Source organism: Pelodiscus sinensis, chromosome 19, assembly GCF_052426305.1.
Source record: "Pelodiscus sinensis isolate ZL-2025 chromosome 19, ASM5242630v1, whole genome shotgun sequence".
Taxonomy (NCBI): Eukaryota; Metazoa; Chordata; order Testudines; family Trionychidae; genus Pelodiscus; species Pelodiscus sinensis.
In genome coordinates, this window is record NC_143070.1 from 26,539,526 (window position 1) to 26,552,924 (window position 13,399).

Genomic DNA, 13,399 nt, shown 5'->3' on the forward strand with positions numbered 1-13,399 from the left:
ACAGTTTCTCTCACGGACAAAGAGTTTACTCTGAAGTAGTTGGTGAGTGATGCTCCACGGTGGCTGTCCCCCTTGCTGCAGAAGCTGTTCAGACCCCTTACTAGCAACTGTTAGTGTAAGATGCTGATCTGGGTGCTAAAAGCCCAGGTTTCAGAATGAAGGGACACATTTTGCTCTAGAAGGCCCAGGAGTGACAGACAGCAGGAGGTGGCTGTAGCAGAGCAGGGTCTGTCTGGAGACAAAGCAGATCCTGAGGATGAGAAGGCCCATGAGAGGCAGAGACTCCGGGGGGGCTAGCTATTTGGTCCGGCAAACGGACAGAAAATCCCCAGGCCCTGAGCATGGTGCGGGTACAGAAGAGGCCTCCCCTGGCCACCCATGGAATTGCTGGTTCAGGAAAAGGCTGAGTGGAAAGGAGTGTTGGGAAGAAGGAAACCACAAGTGAGAAACACCTGATGCCCACAGACCCTAACTCTCCATGGATGCAGGAGCTGCAGAGGTTTCACCCTCAGGCTCTCTGAGCACAGACACCCCCAGGGAATCACAAGGGCGTGTGGTGCTGGATCTCCTGTCCCAGCAATTGCAGCAAGAGCCCTGCCTTGCCAGTGCCAGTCACAGCAGCCTCTGCACCTGCTCCAGGCTTGTGGTTTCATTCTTCCCAACACTCCTCCCCAATCAGCCTTTTCCTGAACCAGCAGTTCTATGGGTGGCCAGGGGAGACCTCTCCTGTGTCCCAGAAGCTGCCAGGCTCTGACACTTGCCCCCTTGGTGCCCCTGTCTAAATTCTCTTTTAAATTGGTCTTTATGGTCCTGCTCAGGGTGTTTTTCACCTCAGTAGCGCACAAGAGAGAAGCTGTTGCCAGTGGCCCTGCAAGGAAAGATGAGCTTTAGCCTGCCCCCCTCAGCCTGACTCCCTACTTGGCCCCATTCCTGCCTCCCTTCCCGGGCTGACCCAGTGGCCGAAAGGGACTGCGGCTGCTGCTGACAGGGAAGAAGCTGGGAGGCAAGGTGCTGGCAGCAAGAGATTCCAGCTGCCTCTTTGCCCTGGGTCTCAGTGCACCATGCCGGCCACCTTGACCAAACCTCAAACAAGCTGGATGAGCCAGCCCACGTCACAGTGAGTCACTAGTGGCCCTGTCAGAGAAGAGCCATTGGCAGCTGCTGAGACATCCCTGCAGCTGCTGGACGTGCCTTTCTGAAAGGGCTATATGTAAGTTTTGCTGTGGTTGGCTGGCTAGCTTGGTTAGTTAGTGCATGGAGCTAGTAATGCCAAAGTTGTGGATTCAAGCTCTGTGCTGGCCACAGTTCTACCGCCCCCACTTTTAGCTGCTTGCTATGGACAGGAAAGCAGAAACAGGCAAAAGACTGCGAGCTTTTCAGGAAACAGGCCAGAAAATTGGTAGGAGGAGGCTCCAGACTGCACAGACCCTGTGGCTAAAAGGCCCTTGGCCTGGCCTCCTTTCCCCAATAGGAGGGAAAACTCTTCTCTTCCCGCTCTTGTGGGGTCACCTTTGGGCCTGCTGGCTCAGCTGTTTAGAGCTTGATGCTAATAATGCCCAGGTCACAGGTACAAGCCCCATGCAGACCCCACAACAGCCAAATTAGTTTTGTTTGAGCTGCTCCCCACGAAAAGCAGTGAGAGGGAGCCCTTGGCTGTGGGACCCACTTGTGCCTGTTGTTCAGGGTTAAATAAGATCTCCCCTTGGAGGTCGCCTGTTCCCTTCCCACCTTGCATTGGCTGGGAATCAAATCAAGCAAGGGACAGCAAACACCAGGCACTGTCATTGTCTGGGCCACAGATAAAGACCCTCTTGGAGCTGTGGTCCCAGGAGGAGTCTCTGCAGGCCCTGCAGTCCATGCGGAGGAATATGGACATTTATGGCTAAATGGCCGATTGTCTTGCAAAGAAAGGCCACCTCCCTCCTACCCCCGCATCCTAGACCAAGTCAGAGCCAAGGTCAAGGAATCGCAGCAGAGGTATGTGAGGGAGGAACCACATTACTGTGCACGCTCTCGGAGAGGATGAAAAGTGGCGAGAGGCAGCCCACAGCTGCAGGACCCATTTGTGCCTGTTTTTTCAGGGTTCAAATAAAACCTCAGCAAGGAGCTTTGATGCTCCCTCTTTACATTGCATTGGCTGGGAATCGAACCCAGGTCAACTGCTTGGAAGGCAACTATGCTCACCACTATACCACCAATGCCTGCCTTCCAAAATGCTGGGAAAATTAGTGAGGGAAACCCATGTCTGCCATGAGGCTGGCCAGAGGCGAGACGGTGCCCGTGTGGTTTGGGTAAAGCAGAATTTCTTGGCCATTAGGCAGGGAAAACTCTTCTCTTCCCTCTATTAGGGGGCCACTCATAGGCCTGCTGGCTCAGCTGTTCAGAGCGTGATGCTAATAATGCCCAGGTTACTAATACAAGCCCCATGCAGACCCCACAACACTGAAATTATTTTTGTTTGAGCGGCTCCCCATGAAAAGCAGTGAGCGGGAGCCCTTGGCTGTGGGACCCACTTGTGCCTGTTGTTCAGGGTTAAATAAGTTCTCCCCCAGGAGGTTGCTTGTTCCCTTCCCACCTTGCATTGGCTGGGAATCAAATCAAGCAAGGGGAAACAAACGCCAGGCACTGTCATTGTCTGGGCCACAGAAAAAGATCCTTTTGGAGCTGTGGTCCAAGGAGGAGTCTCTGCAGGCCCTGCAGTCCATGCGGAGGAATGCAGATATTTATTGCCAATGGTCTAGCAAAGAAAGGCCACCTCCCTCCTACCCCCGCATCCTAGACCAAGTCAGAGCCAAGGTCAAGGAATTGCAGCAGGGGTATGTGAGGGAGGAACCGCATTGGTGTGCATGTCCTCGGAGAGGATGAAAAGCCAAGAGACGTAGCCCACAGCTGCAGGACCCGTTTGTGCCTGTTTTTCAGGGTTCGTGTAAAAGCTCAGCAAGGAGCTTTGATGCTCCCTCCCAACATTGCATTGACTAGGAATCGAACCCAGGTCAACTACTTGGAAGGCAGCTATGCTCACCACTATACTACCAATGCCTGCCTGCAAAGTTGCTGGGAAAATTAGTGAGAGAAGTCCACATCTGCCATGAGGCTGGCCAGAGGCGAGAGGGTGCCCGTGTGGTTTGGGTAAAGCAGAACTTCTTGGCCATTTGGCTAAGATCAGGAGTGGGGATGCTGGGGTAGTGGCTGCTCTGCGCTCTTCATGGTGTGAGGAGCCGGGCAGGAGAGGAGTCCCAGAGGTTGTTGGGTGGAAGAGTAGAGTTTATCAGACTTTGGGCTAAGCTCTAGAGCAGCCAAGGGATAGGTGGGGAAGTGGCTTCTGGATACTCTGTGTGGCCCAGGGATGCGGACCAAGAGCCGTCCTTGTGTTTTTTGCCGTAAAGTGTTGTTTCTGGGTCCTTTGCCTAAGATGGAGCACGTCTGCCTTCCGGAGAGCCATGTCACAGGCACAAGCCCCCAGAGACCCCTCCAGGGACACATCACAGGTCCAAGCAAGGGGCAGAAACACTGGACACTGTCAGTGTCTGGGCCAGAGATAAAGTCCCTCTTGGAGCTGTGATCCGAGGGGGAGTCTCTGCAGGCCCGGCAGTCCAGGTGGACATTTATAAATATAAAAACATAAGAACGGCCGTACTGGGTCAGATCTAAGGTCCGTCTACCCCAGTAGCCTGTCTGCCGACAGTGGCCAGCACCAGGTGCCCTGGAGGGGGTGGACCGAAGACAACAATCAAGCAATTTGTCTCCTGCCATCCTTCTCCAGCCTCTGACAAACAGAGGCCAGGGGCACCATTCCTACCACCTGGCTAATAGCCTTTTATGGACCTAACCTCCATGAACTTATCTAACATATGGCCCAATGGCTGATGGCCTTGCAGAGAAAGGCCACCTCCCCCCTCCTGCATCCTAGACCAAGTCAGAGACAAGGTCAACGAATTGCGGGAGGGGTATGTGAGGGCCGGTGAGGGCAGGTCCCGCTCTGGGGAAGCACCGCAGCACTGTGCATATTGTGAGGAACTGGACCGAATCCCGGGGTGTGGGGAGCCCCTGTCTCCAGGGATAGTTGTGGAGTCTGGGATGGAGATACCTGGGCAGCAGCAGCTGCAGCTTCAGGATGACAACGCTGATGGGCTGCCACTCCAGGAGACGCAGGAGGACTCCCAAACGTCTTCAGGCAGTGGGGAGGGAACATCAGGTGAGTGATGGGAGGTTGCAACACCCAGGACATGTCTCCACTTGCATCCTCTTTCCAGAGAGGGATGCAAATGGAGACATTTGAAATTCTAAATGGAACCAGGATTTAAATATCCCGCGCTATATTTGCATAATCGTATCTGGGTGCTATTTCGAAATACTTTATTATGAAATAAAAAACAACGTTTAGATGCAGTTATTTGGGGAGAAAACCCTTCTTCCGAAATAACCCTTAAACACTCCCCTCTGGTCTGGACCTAACAGCAGTGTCAGCGTTTGCTAGTCGGGGCTCTGGACAGCACCTGCGCAGAGGGAGATGGCAACTGCGGGACGCCCTGGCCAACTGTCCCAATGTCTCACAGCAGAAAAGACAGCAAAAGAGGCCAATGCAAACAGCCCCCTGGCAGCGAGGGAGTCAGCATATTGGTGGGTGGGGCAGGAAGCTGGGGGCAGAGCTGGGCTCTAACTCGCTGGGTGCCCTTGGCCCATTCAGTGAATCTCTCCCTGGCTCTATGGCCCTGTCTGTACAGCAGGGACAGCAACACTCACAGGCCCACAGGAGGAGGCTGGTTTGATGCTTCACCCCATGGCCCAGCAAGGAGCCCCCAGGCTCCCCCTGTGTTCTAGGAGCCAGGTTTGCCTTGTGAATTCTGTGGGGCAGGTGAGGAGAGGCCTAGGCACTGGGATTAGTTACCAGTTTCTCTGGCCCTGGGGCATTGCTAAGCTCACAGCTGTGGTGGCCGAGTGGTTAAGGCGTTAAACTAGAAATTCAATAGGTTTTCCCTGCGCAGGTTCAAATCCTGCTCACAGCAAGGCCTGTGTTTTGGCCACACCCCTAACCATGGCAACAAGCTGCACAACCCCTGCGCCACTCTCCCTGTCCCCAGTCAATCCCTTTCTGCGCCTTCCGAGAGAGACAGGGGCCATGGTGCCTCATTATGGGTCCCTGAGCTCTAGGGAAACTCTCAGCTCCTGCAGCCTCTGCCCCTTGCTCAGCACCCCATGGTTCAGTCCTACCCCGGGGGCTGCCCTGCTCCAGTGTGTGATAGGAGTTGAGTGAGAGGATGGAGCGTCTGGGCCTGCCCCCATAGGTCCATCCATGAAGGGCAGAAATGCTGGGGATATGATGTGGGTCACTCCTCCCGAGGCACACAGCCCCCTCCCCCCGCCCTGTGTTGGGAGCAAAGGGTCTAGAGAAGTATTGGAGGGGGGGGTCTTGTTCTCTGCTCTTTCTCTGCCTTGGCCAAAGAATTAGTAACAGAATATTTGTCCAAGTTTATGTACAGACAAATACTAACTTAAGCATGTTTCTGTGGGGTAGTGATTATCATGTTTGCTTAATGTGCAAAAGGCTCCTGGTTCAAAGCCAAGCAGAAATGGGGGACAGGGAGGTTCTGCTTTGATTTGTGTCTCCCCAGATAAATACAGCTCCTGCTGCTTGGGATAAGCCCAACTCCCAGGCTGAGTAAACCAAGGAACAGCAGGAGCCCTGCCCTAGAAAGGGAGGTAGGGACCAGTGTGTGCATGGCCCAGACAGACAGCCCCAGGCTGGGAGAGCAGAGCTGCCCAACAGCTCTAGTGCTCCTCAGCCCCCAGGAGGGCACATTGGTGCTAACAACATGCTCATGTGATGCCACATTCCAGCCAGGCCCACACAGAGTGTTTCTTGTGGTGTCACCTGATTTCCTGCAAGTGCAGCCCTTGTACCTGCCCCCTGAAAGAATAGAGCCCCAGGCTGTAGCTCAGCTTTCATTCTACCAGGCAGTTTGTGAGGGCAGCTCTGAACAAACCCAATAATTTGAAATTATTAGCCCCTACTAGCACATGCTAAAGCCTGGGATTGAACCAGGGACCTTTAGATCTTCAGTCTAACGCTCTCCCAATTGAGTTACTTTGGCTGTGGTAAGAGTCCTGTGTGGCCTGTAATTCTCTGTCCAGGATGTTTGGCCGCATGTCGTCATGCCCTGCCCAGGAAGGCGAGACTGGCCTTTCCACAGCGCCCCCCCCCCCCACAGCCAGAGCCAAGGTTCCCTCTAAGCCAGGCCTGGGCAATACAGGCCAGCGGGCTGGATCCAGCCCATGAAGCCACCCAACATGGCAGCAAGAAGCCTCAGGCAGATTCCCTGCTCGCCCTGCCCCCACGCACAGCTGAGAGAAGGGGCTGCTGGGCCCTTTGTGTCTCCCAGCTGTAGAGGAAAAGGCTTCAGGCCTGGTCCCTGCTCCCAGCTTGTTTGTGGCCAATGGGAGCTGCCTGCTTGAAGCCCTGGCCAGTCCCCACAAGCTCTTATTCACCCAGGCGTGTGGCCTGTGCCCCCTGCGCAGGGAAGGGGCTGCCTGAGAAATGTGCTTGGCTGCTGGGAGTGTCTCCCAGTCAGAGCCTGCCTCTGGCACCCCAACCCCTCCCTCCCTTCCTTCCCTCAGCCCACTGGCCCTCCCTGTGATGGAAAAGGGCAAAGACTTGGCAGATTTCATTAATACAGATGAGGCTGGTTTCCCTGACTGGGAATTGAACCCAGGCCTCAGCAGTGAAAGTGCTGAATCCTAACCACTAGACCATGAGGGACACATGAAGCCTTTATGCTCACCTACACTAGCCTTTCACAGGCCACTTTCTGTCCCCTTCAGGACATGGGTCGATTTTCCATTGGCCAGAGGGGACAAGAACAGAAACCAAACAGAACATCAGAACAGCCAGACTGCGCCATGCCAGTTGCCAAATGACAGCAGCCATGACAGCAGCCAATTTCATTGCCCAGTGGGAATCCTCCGGACAGACAATTGTTAAGTGATCCCTCCTGTCGCCCATTCCCAGCTTCTAGAATACACCAGCTAGGGACATCTGCCCTGTCCATCCTGGTTAAATGCCATTGATTGACCTTTCCTGCATTAAATGATCCAGTTCTGTTTTGGATCAAATGTCTTGGGCTGCGCAGGCCTTGAGTCATGGCAAGAGCTGGAGGGGAATGGGGAACGGCTGCACTTTGGAATGGGAAGGGGGTGTCTGGGACCATAAAGTAGAACAGTTTCAAAGCCCTTTTCAAAGAGGGCACCAAGGCTTAGCTGGTTAAAGCACCTTCCTCAGAAACAGGAGATCTTGAGTTCAACTCCCAGTAGTGACTTATTGTAGCCTTTGCTCACATTTACTGATGCCCTTCTGGGACACAGAAGAGGCCTCCCCTGGCCACCCATGGCACTCCTGGCTCAGGAAAAGGCTGAGTGGGGAGGAGTATTTGGAAGAAGGAAACAACAAGTGAGAAGCACCTGATGCCCACAGACCCTGACTCTCCATGGCTGCAGGAGCTGCAGAGGTTGCTCCCTCAGGCTCTCTAGGCCCTGACCTGACCCCCTCAGGGAATCACAAGGGTGTGTGGTGCTGGCTCTCCTGTCCCAGCAATTGCAGTCAGAGCCCTGCCTTGCTAGTGCCAGCAGCTTCTGCAGGGGCTCCAGGCTTGTAGTTTCCTTCTTCCCAATACCCCTCTCAAATCAGCCTTTTCCTGAACCAGCAGTTCCATGGGTGGCCAGGGGAGGCCTCTTCTGTGTCCCAGAAGGGCATAAGCAAATGTGAGCAAAGGCTACAACAAGGCACCACTGGGACTTGAACCCAGGATCTCCTGTTTATAAGGAATGTGCTTTAGCCAGCTAAGCCATGGTGCCCTCCTCCAAAGTATTTTTAAAATGGCTCTTTATGTTTCCAGACAACACTTTTGACTCCCAAAGTGCAGCCATTCCCCACTTCCCTTCAGCCATCGAGCCCAGGCGGTGTCTGGCCCCCTGGGCACAAAAAGCTACTTTGGCTTCCTTGCCCATAGGATGCTGTTGCAGGAAGGGCTGCTCAGCAGGGACGGGGTTCACCTGTCGAGGAAGGGAAGAGTATTTGGGTGCAGACTGGCTAACCTAGTGAGGAGGCAGGTGCCCAAAGCCCACAGGTAAGTGAACAACATGGACACCTGGGGGATACCAGGGCAAAGGCAGGAGAAGATGGGAGTGAATCCTCCTACCTCTGCCATGGCTTGGCCCAGGAGGGCTGGGGTCTAGCAGCTTTTCACCCCAGCTTTGTGGGAGGCCAAGTAGGAAGGGGCCTCTGGAGGCTCATAGCCCCCTGGCCTGCTGTGTCTGTGGAAACGGGGGAGAGGACACACACGTGTCACTGGGGAACAGGGTGCATGGATCCCACTGGTTCCTGCAGAAAATGAAGCAGGCTGAGCATTTTGCAGAGAACAAGCCAGAGCCCTTCTCCTGTCCCTGGAGAGATGGAAATGGGGCCGTTCCTTGTGGGGAAAGTAGTGGGTGTGTCGGGAGTGGGGTTTGAGTTCAAACCTCTCCACAGAGCAGAACCCCACATTAGGGGCAAGAAAGAGCCTTGTGTCAGGCAGTGGAGAACACTTGGCTCCTGTTACACTGAGATGGGATATTAGGAAACTTTTTACAGGTAGCCTGGCTAGCTCAGTTGGTAGAGCATGAGACTCTTAATCTCAGGGTCATGGATTCAAGCCCCATGCTGGGCAGTACCCTTCCTTAACTCATATTCTCAGCCTGTGAGCAATTGGCTCTCAGTTTTCACCAGGGTTATAGGAAGAAAAAGTCTAGTCTTGGGGTCCAGCTTTAGGAGAACCAGAGAGAGAACCACCTGCAATTTACATCTTCTGAGGAGAAGGGAAGAGGATTTTCTTCTCCTCAGTTCTAGCCAGTTCTAGCCACATCAGCCCAGGGGGGAGAAAAAATAACCCTCCGCCTACTGATTGTCCTCCGTCAGCTTCTGTAGCTTCACCTGCTTCCACAGCAGCTCCAGCTTTGAGCTACAAATCTCAAGGGGCTGGTGAGGAAATTAGGTGCTTCCCTGAGAACAAGAGGCGGAGTGTTCACAAGGAGCATCCCCCTCCCCTGCAGAGCAGGGTGTTAGAAAGAGCTAGGAACAGAACAGTCAGATAAGTTCCATCCTTTGAAATGTGTTTCTGTGGTGTAGTGGTTATCACGTTTGCCTAATACACAAAATGTTCCCGGTTCAAAGCCAGGTAGAAACACAGGGTCTTCTCTTATTGCGGTGCCCAGGTAACCGCAGCTGCTGCTGACCAGCCTGTTGATGAGCCCAATGCTCGTGTGGGGGGGCGGGGGGGGGGTTAACCTCAGCTGATAATGCCCCTGGGTGCCAACCTGGGGAAGCCAGATAAATTAGGCCAGGCAGCTGCTTGTGCCTTGGCCTCCCCTGCCCTGGGAGGCTGGTGCATTGGGCTGGCTCTGCCTGCTGCCTCCCTTGTGTGACTTGCCCAGTGTAACAGGCCAAATGTCAGAAAAGCCTCTTCCAAAAAAAAAAAAAAAAAAAAAAAAAAAAAGGCAGAAGAAAAAGCTGCACAAATTGGGTTTTGAAATGTGCGTAGCTTTTCCCAGAAGAGCAGTGTAGGGCAGACATAGCCTGAGTGTTGCTCAGCACTGGTAGGAGACAGGGAGGGATAAAACGATCTAATGGCACCTGAAGCCTTTCAGAACAACTCCCAGCCCCAACCATAAGAACCAGCCCTTCCCTCCATCCTCACTGGGGTCAGCTGGGAACAGTCTGGACTCAAGCCCACCCCAGTGTCAGTCTAAGGATTGCCTGTTCTGTAAAAGCTGCGCCCTGGAAATGAGAAAGCAGCTAAAGTGACACTCGTGGGACTTGAACCCACAAACTTTGAATGTCTAGCTGGGCTCACATGAATCACTGCAGCTTCACATAGTGATAGAAAAGTAGCCATGTTAGTCTAGGGTAGCTGAAACAAAATACAGAAAAAAACCAGTTTCTTGCCATTTTAACTCAGACAGGACATTATCTCAATGACTTAATTACCTGCATCCTGCTTCAAAAGCCTTTTAAAACTGCACTTTCAAGGGAATCCTCTGAACTGTTATTCATGCTAAAATTCAACACTTTATGGCGGGGTCCTAACAAAGACTCTAGTTATCTTACCCATTACAAAGATAGCTTCCCCAATTATCACCTCTAATATCATTAGCTCACAGACATTTACCTTCCCCCCCGCATCCCCGTTCTGTTCTGAAATTTGATTTGTCCTTTTCATATGTGTTCGGTTTTTTTAATTGTATCGGTTGATATATATGGTTGTGACAATTTTCTTCCACTATTTGATCTGAGGAAGTGGGTCTGGCCCACGAAAGCTCATCATCTAATAAACCATCTTGTTAGTCTTTAAAGTGCTACACAGTCCTGCATTTTGTTGCAGCTTAAAAGTCCAACATGCTTTCCATTGCACCACAGAGCCTGAAATCTCCACTCTCTGCTTTGCAGCACGGCAATTGCTGGTGGCAAAGAAAGGGGAGCCAGGTCTGTCTCTTTTCGGAGATCAGGTAGGAAGAGGGAGGGGGCCACTGAGCCCCTGACAGTGAAAATAAGGGATAAGAGCTGAGCCATAGATGGAGAATGTGGGCATCGATCCCACTGCCTCTCGCATGCTAAGCAAGCACTCTACCACTTGAGCTAATTCCGCTGCTGCATTTACAGAGGTTTTTGTGGAGGCACTTAACCCTAACCCTTCTCCACAGCGACATCTGTCATCTAGGTCAGTTAGTCGTGGGAAAGGAGAAGGCTCCGAAAAGGCCTCAAGGCAACTCTCAAGGAGACTCCCTGCAGCAAAGCCATGGGGGGGCTCTGAGATGGCACCTGCCCTGCAGCCTGGCCCACCTGGCCACTGTCATGGACTCTCTGTGAGGTCACCACCTCCCAACCTCCTTTAGCCCATAAGCTGAGGGGCTGCGAAAGGCCCTTGTGATGTCACTGCCACACCCACCCCTGCCCGCCAGGGCTAATGTCCTGCCCCAGGCAGCCGCTTTGCATGGCTGAGCTGCTCCCAGGGGTGAAAGTGACACATTTGTCACAGGGAGTCCTGGGAGATGAAGCAGCTGGAGGGAGCCAGGAGAGCAGAGGCCAGCCTGAGAGCTGAGAGTCAGAGGTGCCCACTGCACTGTCACACCACAGGTCCTATGGTGTAAGGTGCAGCATTCAGGCCTCTGAATCCTGCAATCTGAGTTCAAATCTCAGTGGAACCTGCAGGGGTTCAGCTGGTTGTTACGAGGTTCAGGTGCTTTGGCTTTGATGCACTAGGGTTCAACAAAGAGAGTTTTGTTCCTCTTGCTGGGTGTCTGAGGCCACTGGAGCTCCATCTCCAGACGGAGCAGGCCGGCGGGAAGGGCCTGATGCCATCACAGCTGCAGGGCAGGTCACCCACCTGACCCCTGAGCTCAGCCTGTGCTGGAGGCAGCCGGACAGTGTGAGCGGGTCAGAGGGGGGATTGGGGGAAGGGTCCTGAGTCCTGGCTCCCGGCCACGCACCTTGGCACAAAGACCAGCGGCCCCTGAACAAAGTGCATTGTGGGAATAAGAGTTGGGGCAGCAGGAAAGGGGCCGGCCCCTCAGCACCAGGGCGCAGGCAGGAGAAGACAGAAGTGTATCCTGCTAACTCTGCCATGGCTTGGCCCAGGAGGGCTGGGGTCTAGCAGCTTTTCACCCCAGCTTTGTGGGAGGCCAAGTAGGAAGGGGCCTCTGGAGGCTCATAGCCCGCTGGCCTGCTGTGTCTGTGGAAAGGGGGGAAGAGGACACATACCTCTCACTGGGGAACAAGGCGCATGGATCCCACTCGTTCCTGCAGAAAATGAAACAGGCTGAGCATTTTGCAGAGACCAGGCCAGAGCCCTTCTCCTGTCCCTGGAGAGATGGAAATGGGTCTGTTCCTTGTGGGGAAAGAAGTGGGTGTGTTGGGAGTGGGGATCGAGTTCAAACCTCTCCACAGACCACAACCCCACATTAGGGGCAAGAAAGAGCCTTGAGTCAGGCAGTGGAGAACACTTGGCTCCTGTTATGCTGTGACGGGATAGTAGGAAATGCTTCACAGAGAGCCTGGCTAGCTCAGTTGGTAGAGCATGAGACTCTTAATCTCAGGGTCATGGGTTCAAGCCCCATGCTGGGCGGTGCCCTTCTTTAACTCACTTTCTCAGCCTGTGAGCAATTGGCTGTCAGTTTTCATCAGGGTTTTAAAAAGAAAAAGTCTAGTCTTGGGGTTCAGTTTTAGTAGAACCAAAGAGAGAACCAACTGCAATTTCCATCTTCTGAGGAGAAGGGAAGAGGATTTTCTTCTCCTCAGTTCTAGCCACATTAGCCCAGGGGGGAGAAAAAATAACCCTCCGCCCGCTGATTGTCCCCTGCACCTTCTGGCGCAAGAGCCTCTTCCACAACAATGGTGACTCATTAGATATGCAAATGAGGCTCACCCTCTCCCTTGGCCACTTGACACTGCTCCTACAGGCCGCCCGCCAGCCACTCCCTCCAGCCACCCCATCCATGCTGCTGTGGGTGCCAGTGTCTCACCACACTGTGAAATCAGACCAGAGACGGACACTGTCAGTAAACACTCATATCGGAAACGCTCCTCTGGATGCTGGGCCCACCAGAGCTGTGTGCCGCTGCCATCTGCCTGCTCCGTGGACGTCTTCCCATTGCAGAGCGCGCGCCGAGCCAGACTGTGACTAGCCAGCCCCTCTCTGGGCACCCAGGGGCTACATCTACACTGCAGGCTTCTTGCTCAAGAATGGCCGTTCTTATGCAAAATCTTGAGGAGCATCTACACTGCACACACGTTCATCAACAAATAAATATATGGCAAAATGAAGGAAAAGGGCTTCTTGGGCAAGAGTTATTCCTCTCCCCATGAAGAATAAACCCTCTTGTGCAAGAGCTCTTCCACAAGAAGTTAGTATGAATGGGGAACAGTTTTTTTCGTGCAAGAAACCTCTATGGCTAAAATGGCCATCAGAGATTTCTTGCACAAGAGTGTGCACACTGCCACGGACATTCTTGCGCAAAAGCACATGGCAGTGTGGACGTGCTCTTGCACAAGACATTTTGCACAAGAACTCTTGCACAAAACAGTTCTTGTGTAATAGCCTGCCGGGCAGATGTAGCCAGGGGGTGTTTGGGTTTGCTACCAGCACTGAGCTTTGTACAACAGCCCAGGGAACATTGTGAAAAGCAAAAACCTTCCTATCCTGGGTGTCCCTGGCCAGCCAGCGAGTGGCACAAAGGTTCCTGGCAGTGATGACTTTGGGTAGCTTGAAACAAACTCCTACAGCTCAGATGAGGTGGCTGAGTGGTTAAGGTGATGGACTGCTAATCCATTGTGCTCTGCACGCATGGGTTCAAATCCCATTTTCATTGGGTGTTT

General features: G+C 53.3%; 6 non-coding genes across 6 annotated transcripts; 3 read left to right on the plus strand and 3 right to left on the minus strand.

The window, feature by feature from the left end:
• Positions 1-2,129: 2,129 nt before the first annotated feature.
• Positions 2,130-2,201, minus strand: TRNAG-UCC (transfer RNA glycine (anticodon UCC)). The gene has a single exon. It is a non-coding gene; the product is annotated as a tRNA-Gly (tRNA).
• A 766-nt stretch (positions 2,202-2,967) lies between these two features.
• Positions 2,968-3,039, minus strand: TRNAG-UCC (transfer RNA glycine (anticodon UCC)). The gene has a single exon. It is a non-coding gene; the product is annotated as a tRNA-Gly (tRNA).
• Positions 3,040-6,685: 3,646 nt separating this feature from the next.
• TRNAE-UUC (transfer RNA glutamic acid (anticodon UUC)) lies at positions 6,686-6,757 on the minus strand. Its single transcript has one exon. It is a non-coding gene; the product is annotated as a tRNA-Glu (tRNA).
• Positions 6,758-8,626: 1,869 nt separating this feature from the next.
• On the plus strand, positions 8,627-8,699 carry TRNAK-CUU (transfer RNA lysine (anticodon CUU)). Its single transcript has one exon. It is a non-coding gene; the product is annotated as a tRNA-Lys (tRNA).
• A 3,377-nt stretch (positions 8,700-12,076) lies between these two features.
• Positions 12,077-12,149, plus strand: TRNAK-CUU (transfer RNA lysine (anticodon CUU)). The gene has a single exon. It is a non-coding gene; the product is annotated as a tRNA-Lys (tRNA).
• Positions 12,150-13,310: 1,161 nt separating this feature from the next.
• TRNAS-GCU (transfer RNA serine (anticodon GCU)) lies at positions 13,311-13,392 on the plus strand. The gene has a single exon. It is a non-coding gene; the product is annotated as a tRNA-Ser (tRNA).
• The last annotated feature ends 7 nt before the right edge of the window (positions 13,393-13,399 follow it).